This window comes from Mesoplodon densirostris, chromosome 6, assembly GCF_025265405.1.
Source record: "Mesoplodon densirostris isolate mMesDen1 chromosome 6, mMesDen1 primary haplotype, whole genome shotgun sequence".
Lineage (NCBI taxonomy): Eukaryota > Metazoa > Chordata > Mammalia > Artiodactyla > Ziphiidae > Mesoplodon > Mesoplodon densirostris.
Genome location: NC_082666.1, coordinates 8,834,206 through 8,855,080, shown reverse-complemented (window position 1 = coordinate 8,855,080; position 20,875 = coordinate 8,834,206). Strand labels below are relative to the sequence as shown.

Sequence of the window (20,875 nt, the reverse complement as noted above, 5' to 3'; positions counted from 1 at the left end):
ATTCCTGCTGCCTGTGTTGCAGGCACAGAAGAGAAAGCAGGAGGAGGCTTCTCCTGTACTGGCCTGCATTTTTCTTCACTTCAGATGCTGTGGGACTTTGGGGGACCAACCTCCATGGTGCTGGCCTCTCTCACTACCACCTGGTGTGGCGGTGACCCAGTGGCATCATGGGGATGGCATCTAAGGGATGGGTCCTTACTGGGGCCCGTGCTTGTGTGGCAGGCACCCAGAGGCTCTAAAAGCAGCATGTGTGAATGATCCCATTCTGTCCCAGCAGAAACGATGTACATGTCTCTCAGAGATTGCTGCGCTCTGGGTAACCATCATGCTCTGTGGGTTAAAAGGAAAGCCCAAACTTGGTGGCACACAAGAGCTAGAAAATGTGTTGGGTAATGAGGGGACTGGCTTTGTGATTGGTGGTGTTGGAGTGACAGCATCCAGGGTTGAGAGAGAAACTTCGTTAATGGAAAATCTTGCATCCAGGGCTCTCTGTGATATGGCTCCAGTCTACCTGATTTTCCTTTTCAGCATGGAGGGTCAGAGCTCTGGCTCGGAAGTCGGAGAGATACGTGTTTGAAGCCTTATACACCAGTTTCTTAGCTTCTCAGAGCTTTCGTCTCCTTATTTGTAAGACAAGGATAATCATGTCCACTTTGAGAGGTTGTTATGAAGAATAAATTTGACAAGATCTGTGAAAGCAGATATAGTAGGCTGTCAGTGTTAGGGTATGTTTCTGCCCCTCCCTGACTGCCCATCTTTCAACACAACAAAACAGCATGTTGCATGTGAGGAGAGCAGGACAAGTAATTTTGAGGCCTTCGCTTCTTATGTAATCTTGATCAAAGCCCTTCCCCTGTCCAGGCCTCAGTTTTCTTAGCTGAGTGAGGATGGTGTTAGAATACGGGAACATCAAGAGTGATCCCAGCTCTGGCCTTCTGATTGTCGCGTTTTCCCGAAAGGCAGGAGGGAGGAAGCTAGTGACCTGTTGTTTAGCTCTTCTTTTTTTTTTTTTTTTTTTTCTTTTTGCGGTATGTGGGCCTCTCACTGTTGTGGCCTTTCCCGTTGCGGAGCACAGGCTCTGGATGCGCAGGCCCAGCGGCCATGGCTCACAGGCCCAGCCGCTCCGCGGCATATGGGATCCTCCCAGACCGGGGCACGAACCCGTATCCCCTGCATCGGCAGGCGGACTCTCAACCACTGCGCCACCAGGGAGGCCCTAGCTCTTCTTTTAAAAATACCTGTTGAGGGCTTCCCTGGTGGCGCAGTGGTTGAGAATCTGCCTGCTAATGCAGGGGACATGGGTTTGAGCCCTGGTCTTGAAGGATCCCACATGCCGCAGAGCAACTAGGCCCGTGAGCCACGACTACTGAGCCTGTGCGTCTGGAGCCTGTGCTCCACAACAAGAGAGGCCACGATAGTGAGAGGCCCACGCACTGCGGTGAAGAGTGGCCCCCGCTTGCCACAACTAGAGAAAGCCCTCGCACAGAAACGAAGACCCAACACAGCAAAAATAAATTAATTAATTAATAAAAACTCCTACCCCCAACATCTTAAAAAACAAAAACAAAAACCTGTTGAGCACTTTGCCTGGCACATAGTAGGTGCTCATTAAATACTTGTCGGAGGGACAGTTGAAGGACTTTCAGAAGAAGGTGTGGCAGATTATCTCTGCTGCTTATATGTATGCCATATCTGCACCTTCAAAGTGCATTTTATTTATTGCAGAAAGAAAATGTTGCAACAACTTTATAGTGAAATTAGTGAACCTCAACATGAAAGACAAAAGTTGTTTCACAGTCCTATTGCACCACAAATTAAGCTCACCCAGTTTTTCATAAACATACAAGTTTTTTTTCATGGTTGCAGTCATATGTATGTGAGCATTTGGAAAAGGCCTGGCAATAAGGAGTTTCTTTAAATGGTGTTTTTGTCTTATTTTTTTTAAGAATTAAAAAAATCACACATGGGGCCTCCCTGGTGGCGCAAGTGGTTGAGAGTCCGCCTGCCGATGCAGGGGATATGGGTTCGTGCCCCGGTCTGGGAGGATCCCATATGCCGCAGAGCGGCTGGGCCCGTGGGCCATGGCCGCTGAGCCTGCGCGTCCGGAGCCTGCGCGTCCGGAGCCTGTGCTCCGCAACGGGGGAGGCCACAGCAGTGAGAGGCCCGCATACCGCAAAAAAAAAAAAAAAAAAAAAAAAAAAAATCACACATGGATTTTTTTTAAAAAAGACAAGTAGTTCAAGGGGGACAAATTGTAAAGTGTCTTTCTTGCCTCAAGCTGCCAGTTCTCAGTCTTCTCCCCAGCGACAACCACTATTACCATTTTCTTGTTTTGTTATATATTTTTTCTCTTATACAAAGAATAGCATCCTATACGTACCCTTGTTCCTTTATTTATTTACTTGATCTATTTGGAAATTGTTCCAACATTGGAAAATGTTCCAATTGGTACATACAATTCCTCCTTAATAGATGTTTTTGACTGATATCTTAAGCACAATTTTGTGTCTCCACGCTCCCCCACCCCTCCATGATGTTTACTCAGTAATGGTTAGCAGTCATTGTTTAGAAGACTTAACAAGAGATAGCCCTTGTTTTTCTCTAGGAAAGAAATGGCTTTGGTTCCAGTGAACAGTAGACTAAAGGGCAATCCATGTATCTGGATGCAAGGCAGACACAGAAAGAGAAAGGAAAAGGGATTTGTTCACTAGTAATTGAAAACTGATTTTTCATTCAGCCCATGATTCAAAGTCCGGCTCTGTCACTTACTGGCTGTATGACTTGGGGCAATTTACCTAATCTTTCTGCGTTTCAGTTTCCTTATCTGTAAAACAGATGGTGATAATAGGATCTGCCTTTTGGGGTTTTTGTGTAGAAGAAATGAGATCAGGTATGCAAAGTACTTGCAGTAATAGGTCATGGTAGGTGCTCAAGAAGAGGTAGCTGCTGTGTTATTAATAATCTAAACTAAACTCTTATTCTTTGTTAGCAGATATTTACTGGACAGCTGAGGGTGAGCCATGGAGAATGCCCAAAGTCCTTGCCCTCAGGGTGCTCACATACTATGCAGAGAGACAAGCACACAAGTCACTGATGACAGAACAGGGCTCAGCGGTGGGGAGGTGAGCAGTATGGGGCTCAGGGAGGCAGGAAACAATGACTTTCCCTTGGTGGTTTGGGAATGGCTTCTCAGTTCAACTTTTCCCTTCTCTGTGAAATCTACTCAGTTCCTCTACAAGTGACCACTCCTGTCTGTGCTCCCTTGGCTTTCATTGTGTGTACACCTTGACCAGATCATGCGCCTCACTATTGCATGCATTATTCTATGCCTGTGTCTCCTCCCTGCACAGGGAAAGTTTCCTGCTTTCTTTGCTTCTGAGTCTCCAGGGTGGGCTCTTGGTGGACATTGTGATGGACCTCTGCTCAGACAGGTCATGCTACCGAACGTTGGCAGACTCTTATTGATAGGTCTCTGGTGAATCCCAGACTCTGGACTCTAGTGCTTCATTCCCCAAGTATTTGAGTGCTGACTGAGACACACATGTGCCATATACTAGTGGTAGGCTTTGGGTCTGAGTGGCGATACTTGTCCTACAAAGTCTTAGGGGTGGTAGAGGGAAGAATTATTTGCTCCAGATGCTCCAGGACAAGATGGGGAAACAGAAAGAAGGACAAGTCGGAAAATGAACTGCTCATACTTGCTGAAGCCCACCTCCCCCTTCCCCAGAAGTGTGGCTGCTGACCCTTCCCTTGAGGTGGACTTGTGGAGGAGCAGGCCTCAGGGAGCTGAGTAGATGGTCTTTAGATTCTGATCAGGGATGGGGAGAGTTGGTTGGGTTGGCTTCTGTGAGGGCCATCGTGGGGCCACTTCCTTCCTGTGGGCATCCATCCACCAGCCTTGCTGCGCTCCTGCTTTGGGCCAAGCCCCCTGCTGAGTGCTGGGCACATGGAGATGAAGGAGCTCCATCCTGCCCTTGGGGAGCGGATGGTTGGTGGAGGAGTCACGTGCAAACAGAATGTGACCAGGAGGGGATTGGCGGTGACAGAGGACCCCGAGTGAAGTGGCCAAGCAGATTCACACTCTGGAGCCAGATCTGGGTTCCAATTCTGGCTCCTCCACACACAACCTCTGTGACCTCGGGCCAGTGTCTTCCCCACTCTTAGTCTCAGTTAACTGATTTGTAAAATGGGGATGGCAGGGTTCCCTTACTGGGGGCTGTCATTGAAGATTCCGTGGAATAACGCCGTGGGCTGCTTAGCGTGGTGCCTGACGGGAAGCTGATGCTTACAGAGTGCTCACTGTCTTTTATTTATCCTTGGTGCTGGGGCAGCACCAGGAAGCACCTGTTTGGCTGTTTTCTCCAGGTTCTAGTGTAGACGGTGCCAGTTGGTGGTGAAGGTGATGGCCAAAGTATCTGAGAAACCAGCTCTGAAGTCACAGAGTGCTCAAGGAGTTCTTGGGACTTTCCTTACAGGCCCACAGGTGTTTCCTCCCCCGTTTTTGCATGAGCTCTTCTCACAGGTGGTTCTAGCCCAGCTCCATCGCGAGCACCTTCTCTTTGACCCCCTGCACTGAGCAGTTCCACGGCTTTTCCCCAAAGGGAGGCATGAGTCAGGCTTGTCTCACCTGCACTTACTGAGGAGAGCAGAGACCATGAAGACGTGGAGAGGCACATTCTTCCCTGGTTTTTCTGCAGAGCTTTCAAATCCATTGTGTTCTTCAAAGGAGATTTATCTCCTGAGCGTCAAAGAGGCAGACAGGGGAGCACTTACAGCAGACTCTGGAGTCAGGCCTATGTGGGTTTGTGTCCTGACCCTACTCACAAACCCTTTGACTTTGGGCAGGTGACCACTCCTCTTTTCCTCATCAATACAGGAAGTGTGATGGTACTTACCTCCGTCTGGTTCTTACAGGACTTCAAGGAGATGACGAGGAACAGGGCTTAGCATAGTGCTTGCACTTCATGAGCATCCAGTCAGCGTGAGCTAGAATAATCTTCTCTTAACCCATTGTTAGAGGGCTGTCAGGATGCTTGTTTTTTTGCAGGGGATGTTAACTTATTGCCTGTGGAAGTTATGTGAGTTATTGCACAAGGAATGTGTTAAAGCTTAGAGGTACTTGGTGGTGAGGGCTGGTGGGAGCACCCAGGGTGGCAGGCAGTACTCAGCCTGCACTGGGACTGTGCACGCAAGCCTTGACGCCCACAAAAGCAGTAGGTGCTGATGAGGGGGAGGGTGGAGTCACCCCAAGCGTGGGCCTTGTCTCAGACCTGTCCAGGAACTGAAGGCTGGTTTCCCAAGTACTTTCTATTTCACTGTTCTGTGATTCCATGTAAATAAATGGGACTTTAATATAAACTTATGCAACATTATACTTTTTCTCTTTAGGATTTAAATATTTTTATTATCAGATTTTATATTAAGGTTAAGACAGTTAACTTGAGTAATCAGAAGAAAATGTAAATGTTTGGCCTCAACAGTCAAAGGTTTCTTTGAAAATCATCTTATTAGAGACAAAAGAAAGAGTAATGAATGTAATTAAATTCGTATTTATTGGATACAGTAATTCTCACCCATTCTTGTATAAGCTTGATAAGTAGGTCAAGGGGAATCTGTGTTTTTGATACATTTCTGAGTGATTAAATATTTATGGAAAACAAGTTAATAAATTCAGGAGAATTTGCTGTGTCTCTTTTTGTGGCAATAAAGTCTCTTATGTGGAATTAGTGACTTTCACTATTTTAAGATATTTTTTATTTTGTGCCCTCCCTGTAGCTGTGTTTTGTTTTTTCTTTCTAGGTACCATATCTCCAGCACTTTCAGGCCACTGGCATTTAGGAGTGTTCCCACGGGGCTCCCACAAAGCCCTGCTCTGGCGTGTAGCAGCCTCGGCTTCCTGTGACTCCCCCACCAGACTTTGCAGAGTCAAAGTCTGCATTTCTTCTTCCCACCGTATTCAGGGCCTAGCCCAGGGCTAGTGCTCGGCAGCCAGAACGATCTGAGTGTGTTGTTCCCTCTGCTTAAATCCCTTCAGTAGCTTCTGGTTTCTCTTAGAAAAAACCCAAATCGTTTGCATGGCCCGCAGGTGTAACGACGTGCTCTTCGGTGTAACTGGTGTAACTGTTGTTCCTCACGTCCAGCTCCCCGGTGCAGGGTGTGCAGTCCCGTCACACCATGGACTGTGGCTTTGCTCACAGTCCTGTCCTCAGTGCCTGCCGTAGCATCTGGCATGTAGCAAGTAGTACATAAATGCTTGTTAAATGGACAAATGAAATAAAGGATGAGTGCCCAGTGACTGATTTGAATCTATAAAATGAGAAGGTTGTTGGATCTGAGGTCCCTTCATTATAAAATATTTCAACACTTTACAAAGTCTCTGATACCTGTGTCTTTAGCCTCATAATGATTCTGCAGGGTAGGTGGGGCGGCCTTTGGTGTGCGGAGGAGAAAATGGAAGCTCAGAGAGGGTGAAGGAATTGCCCAAGATGGAGCTATGGGAGACACAGAGGGCTCCTCAGGAGTCTTTTCTCACAGCCCGGGCTGCCTTGAGGTGTGGTTTCTGACACACATTGGAAGAATCACAGGTGAGATAGGGAAACAGGGATTCATGGACAAAAGGTACTTGTAATAGTTTCTCTTGGTTTTAGTTGTTTTAATGTTCCTAATAATTGAATTTGAAGAGTTGTGTTCGGTTTGGGGTGATGGGTTTAAGGTCTGCTTTCATTCTAGGGACCAGGAAACCCTGATCTTTCTTATAAATAGCGAAGGTACGGGATTGATGCATGTGCTGATTAGTTGATAACTAAGATTAGAATTTGTTCTTTCTGGGAAGCTTTTTGATAAAATTAGAAGTTACTTGCTGATTGATATGTAGCATTACTTTGCTGTTTTCAAAAGATGCTGGTTGCTTCAGTTAGCCTATTTCTCTAATTTATCTCTGGGTATACCTGCCACGGGGCTCTTCTGCAGTGAGCATTGCTGTGGCCGTTGTGCTCACCAGTTGTAGTGTCAGTCTGATCTGAAGGTTAGAGATCATTGAGTCCACGCTTCCTACTCTCCACATGAGGATGGGGACTTTGCCAGGGTTTCATACTCAGGCGTACTGATTCTCCACCTGTAAAACCCATCCATTTGTATGTTGCAGTTTCTCAGTAGCTGCCTGCAGGTCATGTAATGTTGCTCATAGACCATGTCCATGAAGAAGCATTTCTCTCTGATGAAAACCTCAGCTTCCGGGTCCCCTGTTGAATCTACAGTGTGACTGGGGAAGAGGAGCTAACACCTGACTTGGTGCCCAGCACCGGTATTCGGTGATGGTGGCTGGCTGAGAAAAGGCAGTGCCTCTTGTGGTCTGCTAGCAATACACGTGTTGATCTTAGGGGGTTTCATCATGATGTTAGGGGGCTGAGAGGTTATTGGAACCTACTTTTATCAATATAGCCAGTATACTTGTGGAACAGAGAGAGCAGCCTGGTATTATAGGAGGATCACTGGGTATGAAGCCAGAATGCCAAGTGTGTCACTTTGCTCTGACACCTGCTTTCCAAGTAAATAGGAGTATCCCCAGTGTGTGTGCATCCTTTCGTTAGTGGGAAAGCCCCATTTTTTTTTTTTTTTTTTTTTTTGCTGTACGCGGGCCTCTCACTGCTGTGGCCTCTCCCGTCGCGGAAGCTCCGGACGCGCAGGCTCAGCGGCCATGGCTCACGGGCCCAGCCGCTCCGCGGCATGTGGGATCTTCCCAGACCGGGGCACGAACCTGTGTCCCCTGCATCGGCAGGTGGACTCTCAACCACTGCGTCACCAGGGAAGCCCTGAAAGTCCCAGTTTTAAGATCTGAGGTTGCTTTGTGAGGGTTGCGTCAGAGTAAAGAGAGCTCGATGTTATTAAACTCTTGTACCAGTCACGAAAGGCAGCCTTATTCCTTGTTCTTCCCTGTCTTCCAGACCTGCCTGCCTGCCAGTCCATCTGTCCATCCGCCGTCCATCCATCCATCTACCCACCCACCCTCGCATCCATCCAGTCCTTGTTCAGGGCCTGCTGAGTGCTAGCACTGTGCCGAGTGTGGGGCTGCAGTAGAGGAAAGAGACAAGTCTGGTCCTTGCTGTCTTTTGGCCCGCAGTCTAGTAGTGAAGTCAAGTAAGTATAAAAATAAGTACAAAAACCGTAACAAATAAGTGTACGAAAGATTAATTACAGCACTGACAATGGCTGTAAAAGAAGAGTACAAGGTGTTCAGAGGCCATAAACCAGATGGGTGGTCAGAGACAGCTTCCCAGAGGAAAGAGGAGTTGGAGTTAGCAAGGTGAAGAGGTGGCGGCTGCATGTGTCGTGATCCCAGTTGGGGCAAGGGTGTGGTGAATTCGCGAAGTCACACAGCCGGGGTGGTCAGAGCCCTGAGCGTGAGGGGACTCTGCAGCACTCACGGCCCAGTGGTCAGGGCATTGCTTTCTTGACCTGTGCTGGAAACGCCCGACAGAGTCTGTCGTTGCTGACTCTTCTTTTTCAGAACTCCCATCTATCGCCAAAAGCATCTGTTACTGAAACATTACCTGCCATGGTTTCCCAGATAGCAGTTGGCCTTGTTTTTATTGCTTTAAAGATTGGTTGCTTCCTTTGCTTCTTGAGGGGGTGGAAGAACACCTTGATCTCATTAGTGGTTTCACTCATGAAGTAAACACTTACTGAGCGTGTAGCTGGGCCTGGCACTGCAGTCCTTGCCCTCAGGAGCCCACCAGCCGACAGATGGGAGTAAATAAATGACGAGGATGTTGTGTCGGGGCTGGTAAGTAGTGGAAGTGGAAGCTCATGGCACCAAGTCAGACTCACAGGATCTCAAAGATAGATGTTCTGTGTCCCAGGTGCAGGGGGACACAGGCAGAGGAAACAGATAACAGGGGTCCAGAAGCAGGAGAGAGCATGCTGAGGCTCGGGTGTGGTGAGCTGTGTGGGGTTGCAGGAAACAGGTCAGAAAGGTGGTTTGGGGTCAGTCCTCCGAGGGACTCGCGGGCAGCACTTAGGAGTTCGGACGTTCTCCTGTGGCCGGTGGAGATTTGTTCCAGAGTTATAGGAGGAGAGAAACTCCTTCAGATATACTCCTGGTGTGGAGGATGGGTGGTATGGGAGGAGACTGGCATTTGGGAGATGGGTGAGGGAGCCATGGGGATGGAGAGGAGAAGGTGGGTTTGAGAGAAACCGAGGTAGAGGCCTCTCTCCTTGGAGATTTAGCGGATGGGAGGGAGGGCGGGCAGTGCCAGGGTTTCTCACTTGGTGATGTGAGGTGCCGGACAGTCACAGGATAAGGAACGTGAGAGGAGTGTTGAGTTGGGAGGGGAAGTTGTGAGTTTGGTTTTGGCCATTTTGAGTTTGGGGCGCCTGTGGGACAGCACCTGGCAGCTGGCCTGCTCGCCTGGAGCTCAGAGAGAGGTCTGAGCCAGAGCAGAATCCTCCGTGGTGTTTGTGGGAGAGAGACTGGTCATCTATGTGTTGAAGGGTTTTCACAGGTGGTTCTGATGCCCCACTGGTCTGGAGAGAGAGCCGTGGCCCTTGGGGAGGTGGGAGTTACTCAGCAGGGTTATGAGTAGGGACCAGAGGTCCTGGCTGGACTGCTGGGGGGGCCAGCGCGCGGCCGGGGCACAGTGGGAGAGCTGGGGGAGGAGTGGCCTAGGAAGGTGATGCTGTGGGAATTGGTGGGGGCGGGATCCCCTCCAGCTCTCTCCCCGCAGGGCCTCTGCCCCTGCCCCCTGGAAGCTGAGTGCTCTGGTGACACCCCCAACCCCCTTATTTTCCCTAACAGCGGAGCCATTCCCACATGAGAAAGGTCGTTTTAATGACCTTTGCTTCCGTGTGTGTGAAAGACTGCAGAGGAGGCTCTGCATCCAGCCTCTAAACCCTTCAGCCTCTCTCAGAACCTTCTCGAGAAATCCACCCCGCCTTCTCTTGCTGGCCCTTCGGACTGAAATCTCTGGCTCCTGAAGCAGGAAAGTTGGGGCCCCATCTGGCATTCTGGGGTTCAGGGTGGGTCTGCAACCTCAGTGGGAAGGGGATGTGTCTAGATCCCAGGAAAGGCAGCTAGCAGACATGTGGGAGGAAGTTCTGAAGGTGAGAAACCACTCGGCCTGGACCAATGTGGTGTGGGAGCCCTGTGACTTGGGAGTGCATCCTTGGTCCCCCATGTGTCCTGAGCTTGGATAACAGGGAAGAGCCTGCTGTAGAATTTCCAGAACTTACAAGTAAGGTCTTAGAGTTATAAGAGGACCTGAGATCTACTCAGACGGCTGGTGGAGGGAGGGTCCCAAGTTGTCAAAGTGGAGTTCTATCCCCCTGGTAGGACAGAATGCCTCAGATCAGCTAACAGAACCTGGGGAAGAGCCTTTAATCTGAGAGAGCCAGTGGGAGACTGATCGGTGATCCAACATGTCTGTTGTAAGTATCACCCTGAACCCAAAGACCTAGGAGTGTAGGGCGGAGGCAGAGACCCGCTTACCACTGACCCTGGTGCTGAAAGCCACAGCTGAGGAGCAGTGAGACAGGATCAGGGATACCTGGAGGGAAGTAGCTGTCCTTAATACCAGGGCCAACCATCCTGGTATGAAGCCGTTTGTTCCTCAGGAAAGGAAGAAGAAAAGGGATTAATGTTTGTTTAGTTGAGAAAGCCCAATGCTTAGTCGAAGAGAAGGGAATAGATGGATAGATGGGAGTGCATGTACCTTACAGAACATAACATGTTCAGCTCTGTGGGACAGAACATAAAGAAATGGTTGAGAGTAGGGGGTCAGACTGAGCTGGGTTCAAATCCCGTCTTTGCCCAAGGGCTTGCTGCCATAGCCAGGGAGGATACTCTTATCAACTGTGTGTCCTTGGATAAGTTATCTAACTTCTTTGGGCCTCAGTTTTCTCACTTGAAACAATACCCAATGATAACAATACCCATCTTGGAGAATTTTTGTAAGGACCAAGTGGTACATTCCTATGGGTAAGGTGCTTACCAAAGTATCTGTCACAGAGTATTGCTTCAGTAAATGATAGTAGTCATAGTGATGATGATGGTACCATCATCAGCTGAGGACCTCTGCAGGTATCTCCACTGGACTAAACCCCACCCATATAGCAAGTGTGTGAAATAAAAAACTTCAGCAGTAACAGGGTCAGCCATGTGAACATCGCCTACGGGCGGGCGGGAGCACTGATAAGGATGACAGTGGAGCATCACAGGAAAGTTTACATGATGGAAGGTGAAAAAGTCCCAGGCCCAGGAACCTTGGTCAGGAACCTTGGTCAGGGGAGTGTTATTGACTGTGAAGAAGCGAGGCAAGAGGATTCTGGGTCAACAGCTGGAGGTGATGAGGAGAAAGTAGCACATTAGCCTTAGTCTTTAGTGACGATAGAGACTGGCACCACCTCTTTCACCTCCCTCAGTGTTCGGTGGGCACTGGGGGAGGTGGCATGAGAGGTTATTTACCTCAGGTCTGTTTGTCAACTCCACAAAGTCTCATTTTTATGAATAGGCTTATTACAGAGTAGCCTCATATTAAATGTTTTGAATTGATAGGATGAAAATCAATGAGTCAATCAATCAATTTCTGGCTCTTTCCAGGGAAGTCTAAGCATAGTAATAGTGACAATACTCCATCTCCAAATATTGGTAGAGATTTAATGCAATTCCAATGATACATTTTATGAAACTTGATAAAATAGCGATCTTCATCTGGAAAAATAAATTGGTAAAAAAAATTTTAAGGCAGTGAAATGGCCTCTTTCTTCCAGATTCCGTTTGTTTCAGCGAATGTTTGAGTTGCCTGCTCTGTGTAAAAACAGCACTTGCCCTTTTGTTGGGGGAATATAAAAATGGGTATCTATTGTGATACATATTCTCATATAACCTTTTATCATTCTCTTTATGAGGGAGCCATTTCTGTAGGTTAGGGTATGAATGACAGAGAACTCAAAATAATGAAGACATAAATAAGATTGAAGTTTCTGTCTTACGTGTGAGAAGTCAGGAGGGTAATCAGCTCAGAGTATTGAGCCTACGTGGTCAGAGACCCAGGTTCCTTCTGTCTTGTTCCATCGGGAGGTGATCTTGGGGATGGCTTCTAAGACCAAGGTCACTTTGTGGCCTGAGTGGCTGCTGGAACTCTAGCTTTTGCATCTACATTGCAGCCTTTGAGGGCCACTTTACAGCAATTGCACATGACACTTCTTGCATCCCGTCGGCCTTCTCTTGGTCTTATGGCCACACATGGCAGTAAGGGAAGCTGGGAAATGTAACCTGTATTCAGGGAAACCATATGTCCATCTGAAAACCAGAAGTTCTATTACTGAAGAAGAGGAGGAGGATGGGTATTGGGGACCAGCCTCACCATGACTGGCCCCATTTAATAGATGTGGAGCCTATAAATGGTTGAGCCTTCAAAACTTACTATAAGGCAATAATTTATTAATCCCACATGGCGCTTGGGTAAAAGCAGGAAAACAGATGAATGGAAAAGAAGTCAGTTCATTGGTAACTTACCCAGGAGCTAAATTCATGAGATATCAGGAGTTATACAGAAGCACGGGAAGGAATGATTATTATGTTGGGGCATTTGGATTTCAATGCTGAAAAGAATTGATAAGCTTAACCACTACTGCAGTGGATTCTAGGTGAGTTTGAGGTAAAGGACAAAAAAATGGAGTTAAAGGTGGGGAGATGTATATTGAATTCTGTAGTAAGATCTAGGAGAGGCAGGTTACTGGATCAGGTAGTAGGGGGAATTAGGAGGGAGAACTTTCTTGTCTACTTGGTGTCTTTTGGTATGTATAACTCCTGAGTCAGACAAAGGACTTTATTACCAGCATAAGCATCAGTGTGTGTCAGTTTCCCTTCCCCCAAGTCCCATGGAGGTGACACTCTGGGCCCAGATGGATGCTGTGCCTTGTGTCACACCTGAGAAACACAAGCCTGGGGAACCTGCTGCTTTATGGCAGGCAGTGAGCAAGGCTGCCCTTTGTCCCTGAGGGAGACATTATCACATCTCTCAAGGTTGCTGTCTGCAACACAACCCTGTGAAATGGCCTAGGTAAAGGGTGGTCAGGACCTTGCATTCTTGGCACTCCCACCAAGACAGGTTGGAGTGCCAGAGACCGCGGAGGACTGAGTCTCCCAACAGGTGTTGTCAGGATCAATTGGGACGATGCATGGAGACGTGTGTGCAATGGGAAGCTCTCGGTCAACGCTACCCTGTAGAATGGCTGTGGGCTGTGGAAAGGCAGGCCCAGCCATGACTCGGTCAGCTGGCACAGTCTTTCCACCTGGTGTGCCGTGTCTAGACAAGACTGAAGGTGCAGTGGGGAGGTGGAATGGGAGAGAAGGGCTGCTCTCAGTTGCTTGTGTTTAGCTTTTGCCTCTTGTACACATTTCATACCCAGTACATCCCTGGGGCACGTACTCTGCTAGCTCTTGGTAGACTATTTATAATTCTCTTTTTTCTTATGTATAATCAAATGAAGTCTGTTTCTTGAGCTTAATATTTGTGGTTTTCTTAATTAAAAATTGAGTACAGCAAGTCTTTCTTAAGAAATAGGGTATTTTTTGTTTATACGTATACTTAGCAAAATCCTTAACAATTGGTTCCAAACTAATGAAATTTTAAAACTAGATGATGTATAAAAGTATTATAAAAATGTGGAGCTAAAAGACATTTGAAGATTAGCTCAACTTTCTAGTTTTATACAGGAGGAAATAGGCAAAAGAAGTGAAGACGTTAACTAAAGAGTGGTCACCGTTGATGAGTGATGGAGATGGTGTTGGACCTTAGCTTTGAATCCACCAGGGTAAATGGAGAGGGGACCAAGGGGAGCCCATCTGCACTATTTTTGGATAAATCTCAGGCCAGGTCTCATCTGTCCTCATTCAAGAGTGAACAAATAGAAAAATTAAATTAGAGAGGACCCACTGGAAAGATCCAGCAGTATAAAGGGGAATAAACAAGGGTGCAAAAAATAGAGAAGATCAGGCTTTGGGAAAGAAGTTTCCAAACTTTTCAAACATCATCTTCTTTGTCCTCTCAGAGAAGTTATAGATGCTATGAAAGACGAAATGATGAGTCAACAGACTGAGGTGAAGCGGGAGCTTGTGGACTTAAAGAATGTGGGGAAATAAATCACGCATGCCAGCACTGAAATTAGTGGCACTGCAGAAATTCAAGGTGTCAGGAGGAGGACAAACTGCCAGTTTCACAAGGGACAAGAAAGCAACAGAGGAGACCGCAGATGTGGATGATGGACCAGACTGGAGACCAGAGCAAATCCTCAATTTTCCTGAACCGAAGAAGGACCTGAATCCATAAATTATAAGGGCTCATCACGAACCAGGCAAAAGTAACAAAATTAGCTAACACTTCAGATATCCAGGTGAAGTTTTTTTGTTTTTTGTTTTTGTTTTAATTTCAAGGATAGTGAGAGGATACCATTAACATTCTGGTAGAAGGAACCTTTAAATCCAAGGAAAAAAAAAACTAGGCTAGGCTCAGGCTTGTCTACAGCACAGGCGCCAGAGGCAGTGGAGCAGTACTCACCGAGTTTTGAGGGAAGGGTTGTGACCCAAGAATTTCATACTTAGCCAAGTTTTATTTCACATTTGATGGCAACAGAAATTCACTTCAGTCTTACAAGGACACACCTTGAGTGTCGCTTCTGCCACACCCACGCACCATTTCTGGGGGGAAAAAATCACTGGAAGGCATGGTCCAGTAACTGAGAGGTGAGTCAGAATGAAAGCCCATGAACGGACAAGTCAGAGTAGGAAAGGATTGGCAGTCAGAGTGGAACCATTCACATATAAAGTTATTTCTAAATGATTGTGATTATGATTATAAAATAGAATACAAATGAATTGGTTATGAAAAGAAGATATCACATTAAACCTTAATTAACAGAAAAAGCAGGAATAAAATTCCTGCTCAAACCAGAGATCATGCATGTGAACCCAGTCTGTACTCTAAAGAACTGTACAAATGCGAGGGATGGAAACATCTCCAGACTTTTTATATATGTCTGTTTCAAAGTTGGGTTGATAGACCCTTTTGTTCTTTCTTTCCTGTCATGAGTCAGGTGTTGGGATTGGCATAGTCCATAAGCACATTCTTTTTATCAGTGCGTTAGCCTCTTGTTGGGGTGTTTATATTGGAAATAGTATTTCATTGCAAGTAGAAACAGTATGCTATTCAGAGTCAGAAGACCTGGGTTCCTGCTCTGATTCACCTTAGTGTTGTGAGCTTGAAAGAAGCACTGATTTCAATCTCCTTTAAAAGTGATCGTAATACTTACTTTGTGATATCTTACTGACCAGGATGGCTAAAATGAAAAAAAAAAAAAAAAAAAAAAAACTATATCAAGTGCTGGCCAAGATGCCGAGCAGCCAGAATGCTCATACCCTGCTGGTGGGAGTGTAAATTGGTTTAGCCACTTTGGAAAACTGTTTGGCATCATCTACCAAAACTGAACACGTACTCACCTTATGACCCAGCAGTTCTGCTCTTGGGCATCAACCCAACAGGAAGGCATGCAAATGTGTTACCACGTGGCACCGCTCAAGAGTGTTACAGCAGCACCACCTGTGATAGCCCAGACTGGAAACAATCCCAGTGTCCATCAGTAGCAGAGTGGACAGATGCAGGGTCACCTCCCACAGTGGGAACCTGTGATCAGTATGAGTTCATGAACAACCATGAAAAATGAAAAATGAGGATGAATTTCACAAGCATAATGTTCATTCAGGCACAAAAGGTTGTGTACTGTATGGCTCCATCCGTATAAAGTTTAAACGGACAGAAGTAATCTCTGCTGTTAGAAACCAGAGTGGTGACCACCCTTGGGAGGCTGGTAAAGATCGAAGGGGGTGCGGTGGGTGGTGGGGGGCTCATGATGTTCCTCCATCTGGGTGCTGTTACACTGGTATGTTCACTTTGCGGGAATCCTTTGACCTGTGCGCTGATACTGTATTATTGTATACATTCTTCTGCACATGTGCTGTACTTCCATGTAAAGTTTATTTAAAACTCTGTCAAAGGAAGCATAGCAGTCACATTGCTCTCACTAAAATTATTATTAATAATGAGAAGGAAAGTTTTTTGTATTATAGAATAAAATAATTGAACATATTTCATCTTTATCTCTTCCTTCAACTGTTTGCATTTGTTTTGTAATGTATAGAACGTGTCGGTACTTTAGAACATATATTTAATTTACGAATAAACATATGTATGTTAGAGGTGCTTGCTTAATGTTTTCTCAGCTGTTGGGAGTGAAGGATCTGAAAGTTTGATTAGCTGTGACTCAAGGTCGCAACAAAAGGGGGCAGCCCGAGCCGGGCCTGGCTGTGGGAAGCAGGTGGCGAGTGGGGCCCTCAGTCGGTTCGGTCGGCAGCCTGTGTTTGGGTTGGTTTCTTGCTGCTGGAGTGCGAAGTGTGGGCCAGGGGAGGGTGGCCTGAAGCTGGAGAGGGAGGCAGGGCCTGGCCTCTGAGCGCCTTGGGTTCCTGGGGGGAGGGGCTGCGAGGCAGCTCTGGAAGGGGGTGAGCAGAAGAAAGGAACCAGCAGAGGTGGCCAGAGAGGCCGAGGAGACAGGAGGAGGAGAAGCACGAGGTCATTGTTTGAGGCTGCTGATGACTTTCCTGAAAGAGGGACTGGTGAGCCATGTTGGAGGCTACCGAGAGCTCGGCCACTAGCCTGAGCCTCAGCCGTTAGGCTGTCCTGCTGACCCGAAGTCGGGCGGGGTGTTGCCGTGGGTGGTGGGGAGGAAGCAGCCTGGAGTTCAAGGGCCGAAGCTCTTTGGAAGACTGGGAGAACTGTGGATGTTCTCAGGCCGAGAGAGTGGAGGAGACTGAGGTGCCTCAGGAGACTGAGGAGGGTGCCGGCCCTGGGTCTCTGGTGGACGCCTCTTCCTCAGAGGTGGGAGTGGGGGGTCAGGAGGAGATGCGGAAACATTTAGGTTAAAAGAAGGACCCGAAGGAGCCAAAGGCAACTTTCCGCAGTGAAGGAGGTCATGAAGCTGCCCACCTGGCTGTGGGGGGCGGAGGGAGGGGGTGCTTTGGAGGAAGGAAAACAAACCAGCCCCAGGGCCCTCTGCAGGCGCCGGGTGCAGGATGCTTGTCTGTGCCAGTGGGCGGCTGAGAGGCTGCCCCCCGTGCTGGGCGGGCTGGGCACTGCCTCCCTGGCATGCACTCTGAGGCAGGGGTCCCCAGGCGGACCCTCCCATGTTTACCACAGCATGTATCCAAAGCGTGGTGGGAAAGGAGAATAGTGACCGAAGAAGTTGAAGTTAATTCCGGTGATCTTAGGACAGGCTCTGCTACCTGATAGGCTAATGATATCACATATTGATCTATGGGGAAGGTTTTTGACATTTCAAAGAACAGATTCAGATCAGATCTTCTAGCGCTATAGTTGGTCTGACCTTGCTGAGCCTTGAGAAATAAGTCTTACCGTCTGGAACATCGTGTAAAGGGAATTATCCCCCCTACTTTTTACAGTGGCTACTGTTTGGAAAGAGACATGCTGGGATGGTTTATCCTATTGGCCTGGGATTATGAAGCCCAACATGTGTTCCTGGTAAGTGGGTTCACTGACCCTAGTGACCTGTGCCCTCTTGAGCAGAGAGCCAGGCTGTGGCACCCAGAGGTGCAGCTGGTACGGGTGAGCCGGGTCCTGTTGCAGTCAGAGGAACCTGCTATCAGGGAGTCTGCAGGGTCGAGGAGGGCACAGGGGCTTTCAGGACATCGGGCATCCTCAGGGAGCCACATGCAGAGGGAGTTTTAGGGGCTTCTTCTCGCCAGATGAATTAAGCTCTGGGGTTTTCACCACTGGTTCTTGGATCAAGGGTTTTTTCCTTTCTCTCTCTCTCTGCCTCCTCCTCCTGCAAGACCACTTTTTGCCACCCTGTTTTGCTGTCATCCTTTTGCTCCTGTTGCTCAGAAGACAAACATTCTGTATCGGCCTCCCAGCAGTTGGGGTGACTTGGGCGACCTCCTTTCTCTCAACCTCAGTCAGGTCCTTGTACCTCCCCACAAGCCCCTCCCCTCTCTCGGTTCAGCTCCCCTCCTCACTTTTGGCTGTCCTTGCTTCAGACCCTTCATCAGAGAGGGCCAGCTCATTGTGTGAGTTACGCTTGGCCCTGGGAGGATGGGTGAAGGAATATGAAGATATAAGGAATCTTATACGATTCAAGGCATAAGACTTGATCATCGTCTTCAAGAGACTCTATAATCTACTCATCAACCCCCTGCCTCCCTCTCCCCCCCGCCCCCCAATTCTTGCTCCCTGAGATTCAGCCCACCTCATCCGGCACCTCTTCCAAGAATGCTTTTCTGCACTCCCCAACTCACTGGAGCGCTCCTCCTTTTAAACTGTCCGGACACTTGTTTCAACCCCCTCTCATGGCCCTGGCCACGATCCGCATTACATTGTGCTTTTTTGATGTCCCCTGTACCTCCTGCCTTAGCTCCTTGACTAGACTTCAAGCTCTTTTAAGGCAGGGATTGTGTCTTGCTCATTATTGTATTCTGTGCAGTGCCTTGCTCAATGCCTTATACATAGTAGGTGCTCCATAAATTTTACTAGACTGGAACCAACATGGACTCTCTCATGGCTCCCAGCATCCATCCCCTTTGCAGCCATGGTCCTCAAGTCTTGAGATACCGTAAGATAATAGGGGGAGAGGCAGCGAGTATTTGCCTAGAAGAATCCTAGGAGATTTTATTCAGGTGGGAGCAGCCACAAAAATGCTAAAAGCTGAAATATTACAATATTTTTCAGATTCTTCTAGTAGCCTTACCCTTCTGTCAACCTACTTTCACAAAGAGGCAGATGGTAAAGTTTCTGATGCTCTCCTGCCAGGGCCCCAGTCTCCCTTCCTTGATATTGCATGATTAACTACAGTGCAAGTCATTCATACAGTGCTTAGAGGAAGCAAGTTCCCTGAAACTTACGTATCGGAGGGATTGGTTCCCCTAAGGAGGATGCTGGAAATAACTGTTGGTTTAAAGGTAAGAGCATATGAGAAAACTGAGACTCAGAGATAAGTAATTTCCCTGTGATCACACAGCAAGTAAGTGTCAGAGTTGATATTTGACTCTAGGTCAATCTAGTTCTAGAAATGTAGTTCCTCTCCTCTGTCTGTGCTTTTGAGGCTGATTAGAACTGGATTCCACGAGAGGGGCTGCAACTGCCCACTTGCGTCCTATGCCCTCCGAGGGACTGCCCGATCTTGCCGATCCCACGGGATCTGGGCGGAATTGCTCCCTGTCCATGAAGCTGGGAGAGGACTGCCTCTCCCCCATCATCACTAGGGGACCAAAGGGCAGAGGGTCTCCTCCCTACTTCTCAGCAGGAAGATCACAGTTTGCCACCTCATTTCACTTGGGTCCCCTTGAACAGAGGCTGTCAGGTCATACAGGGCCTCAGGCTTGTCACTGCCACAGAAGCTCGAGTGGTCTGCCATGAACAGGGGCTGTGTGAACCTGCACCCTTCAGCAGGCAAAGACACATGACGGCTTTGTGGGATCTTAGCTGGAGAAAGAGGGAAGCCAGGCTTCACACTTGGAGCAGTGGCTCCTTTGAGGCAGGATGGAAGGAGAGGATGTGTAAGAACTTTACAAGGAGAGAGCTCCTAGGGGGACACAATTAAAGGGTACCAGAGGCTTGCTGGAACTAAAAAACATGGCTTTCAAATTTAAAATTCAATTTAAGAACTGAAATTGGTGGTTTGGAAGGTTAAGTAGAAGAAATGCCTCACAACCCAGAACAATAATAAAAAGAAATGGAAATAATGAACTAAAATGTGAGACACTGTCCATGAGGGAAGGCCTTGGAGACCTTATCCAGGGGACCTGCCATGGAGTCATGGGAGTTCCAGAAGGAGAAAAAGGAATAGATGGAGGAGTAATAGGAAAACAATAAAAGAAAATGTCACTGAATTGAAGACAGATTTGATTCTTCAGATTAAATGGATCCATTCATCCCATGCAAAGCCCAACACTTAGACCTACTTTCTAGTAAAATTCCTAAACTCCAAGAAGAAAGAGAAAAATCTTAAAGTTTTGTAGGAAGAAAGAACAGGCTGTTTTCAAAGGAGAGAGAATTAGGCTCTCATTGGGCCTCCCACATGCAGCCCTGGAGGCCGGAAGACGGTGGTCCGGGGTCTCCAGACTGTTGGAGACAGGGGGCCACAGCCCTCGCTGAGCCAGCTGAGATGTCACTCCTGGTCATTGTGAAAGAAAGACATTTCACACTCGTGAGGACATAAAGCATACGTCATCTGGTAGGTGTGCCTGAGGAAAACGCCCAGTGAAGTTCTCTAACCAAAGGACAGAGCAGAGATTCTGGGGTGGGGGACATGGAGAGTGCAGGAAGCAGTGAGCTGTGGTGCACCCTTTAGTGCACAGAGATTAATCTCACTGGATATTGCTACTGTGAGTTAGAATTTTTATTGTGTGTTATTAAGAACTTTTAAAATAGAGGAGAACTGTATGGGAAAACATAACAGGCTGAAAATAAAAATTCTAAACTATCTCTCTAAAACCCAAGGCTTTGGGAGAAAGAATGGGAGAGTGGGGAAATGAGTGTTCCACTTTTAAGAGACTTAAATAAACATAGGGCAAATAAAACATAAAGGCATTGTTATTTATGTGTATTACAAAAAAGAGAAATAAAGGTTCCATTTTGACTTTTGGGACTCAGAAGGTGTATTGGTTAGGAATAGATTTTGTTGCATGTAGTGGATAACCCCGGAATAACAATGGCTTAAACATATAAGGCTTTATATCATTTCATGAAAAAGTAAAAAGGTTGGTGTGGTGGAATCAAACTCATCACAGAGCCACCAGGCTCCTTATATCTCACTG

The 20,875-nt window shown here is 47.5% G+C and overlaps 1 protein-coding gene across 8 annotated transcripts in view; it reads left to right on the top strand.

Moving 5' to 3' along the window:
- RALGPS1 (Ral GEF with PH domain and SH3 binding motif 1) overlaps nt 1–20,875 on the top strand; it is a 288,495-nt gene that overhangs the window by 1,784 nt on the left and 265,836 nt on the right. For 7 of the 8 annotated variants that reach the window (XM_060101203.1, XM_060101200.1, XM_060101207.1 and 4 more), the window contains exon 2: nt 7,944–8,136. The gene's annotated coding sequence lies outside the window, so the exon portion shown is untranslated. Of the gene's footprint in view, nt 1–7,943; nt 8,137–17,503; nt 17,586–20,875 lie in introns of those variants that run through there. The other variant, XM_060101199.1, reaches the window with a different exon arrangement.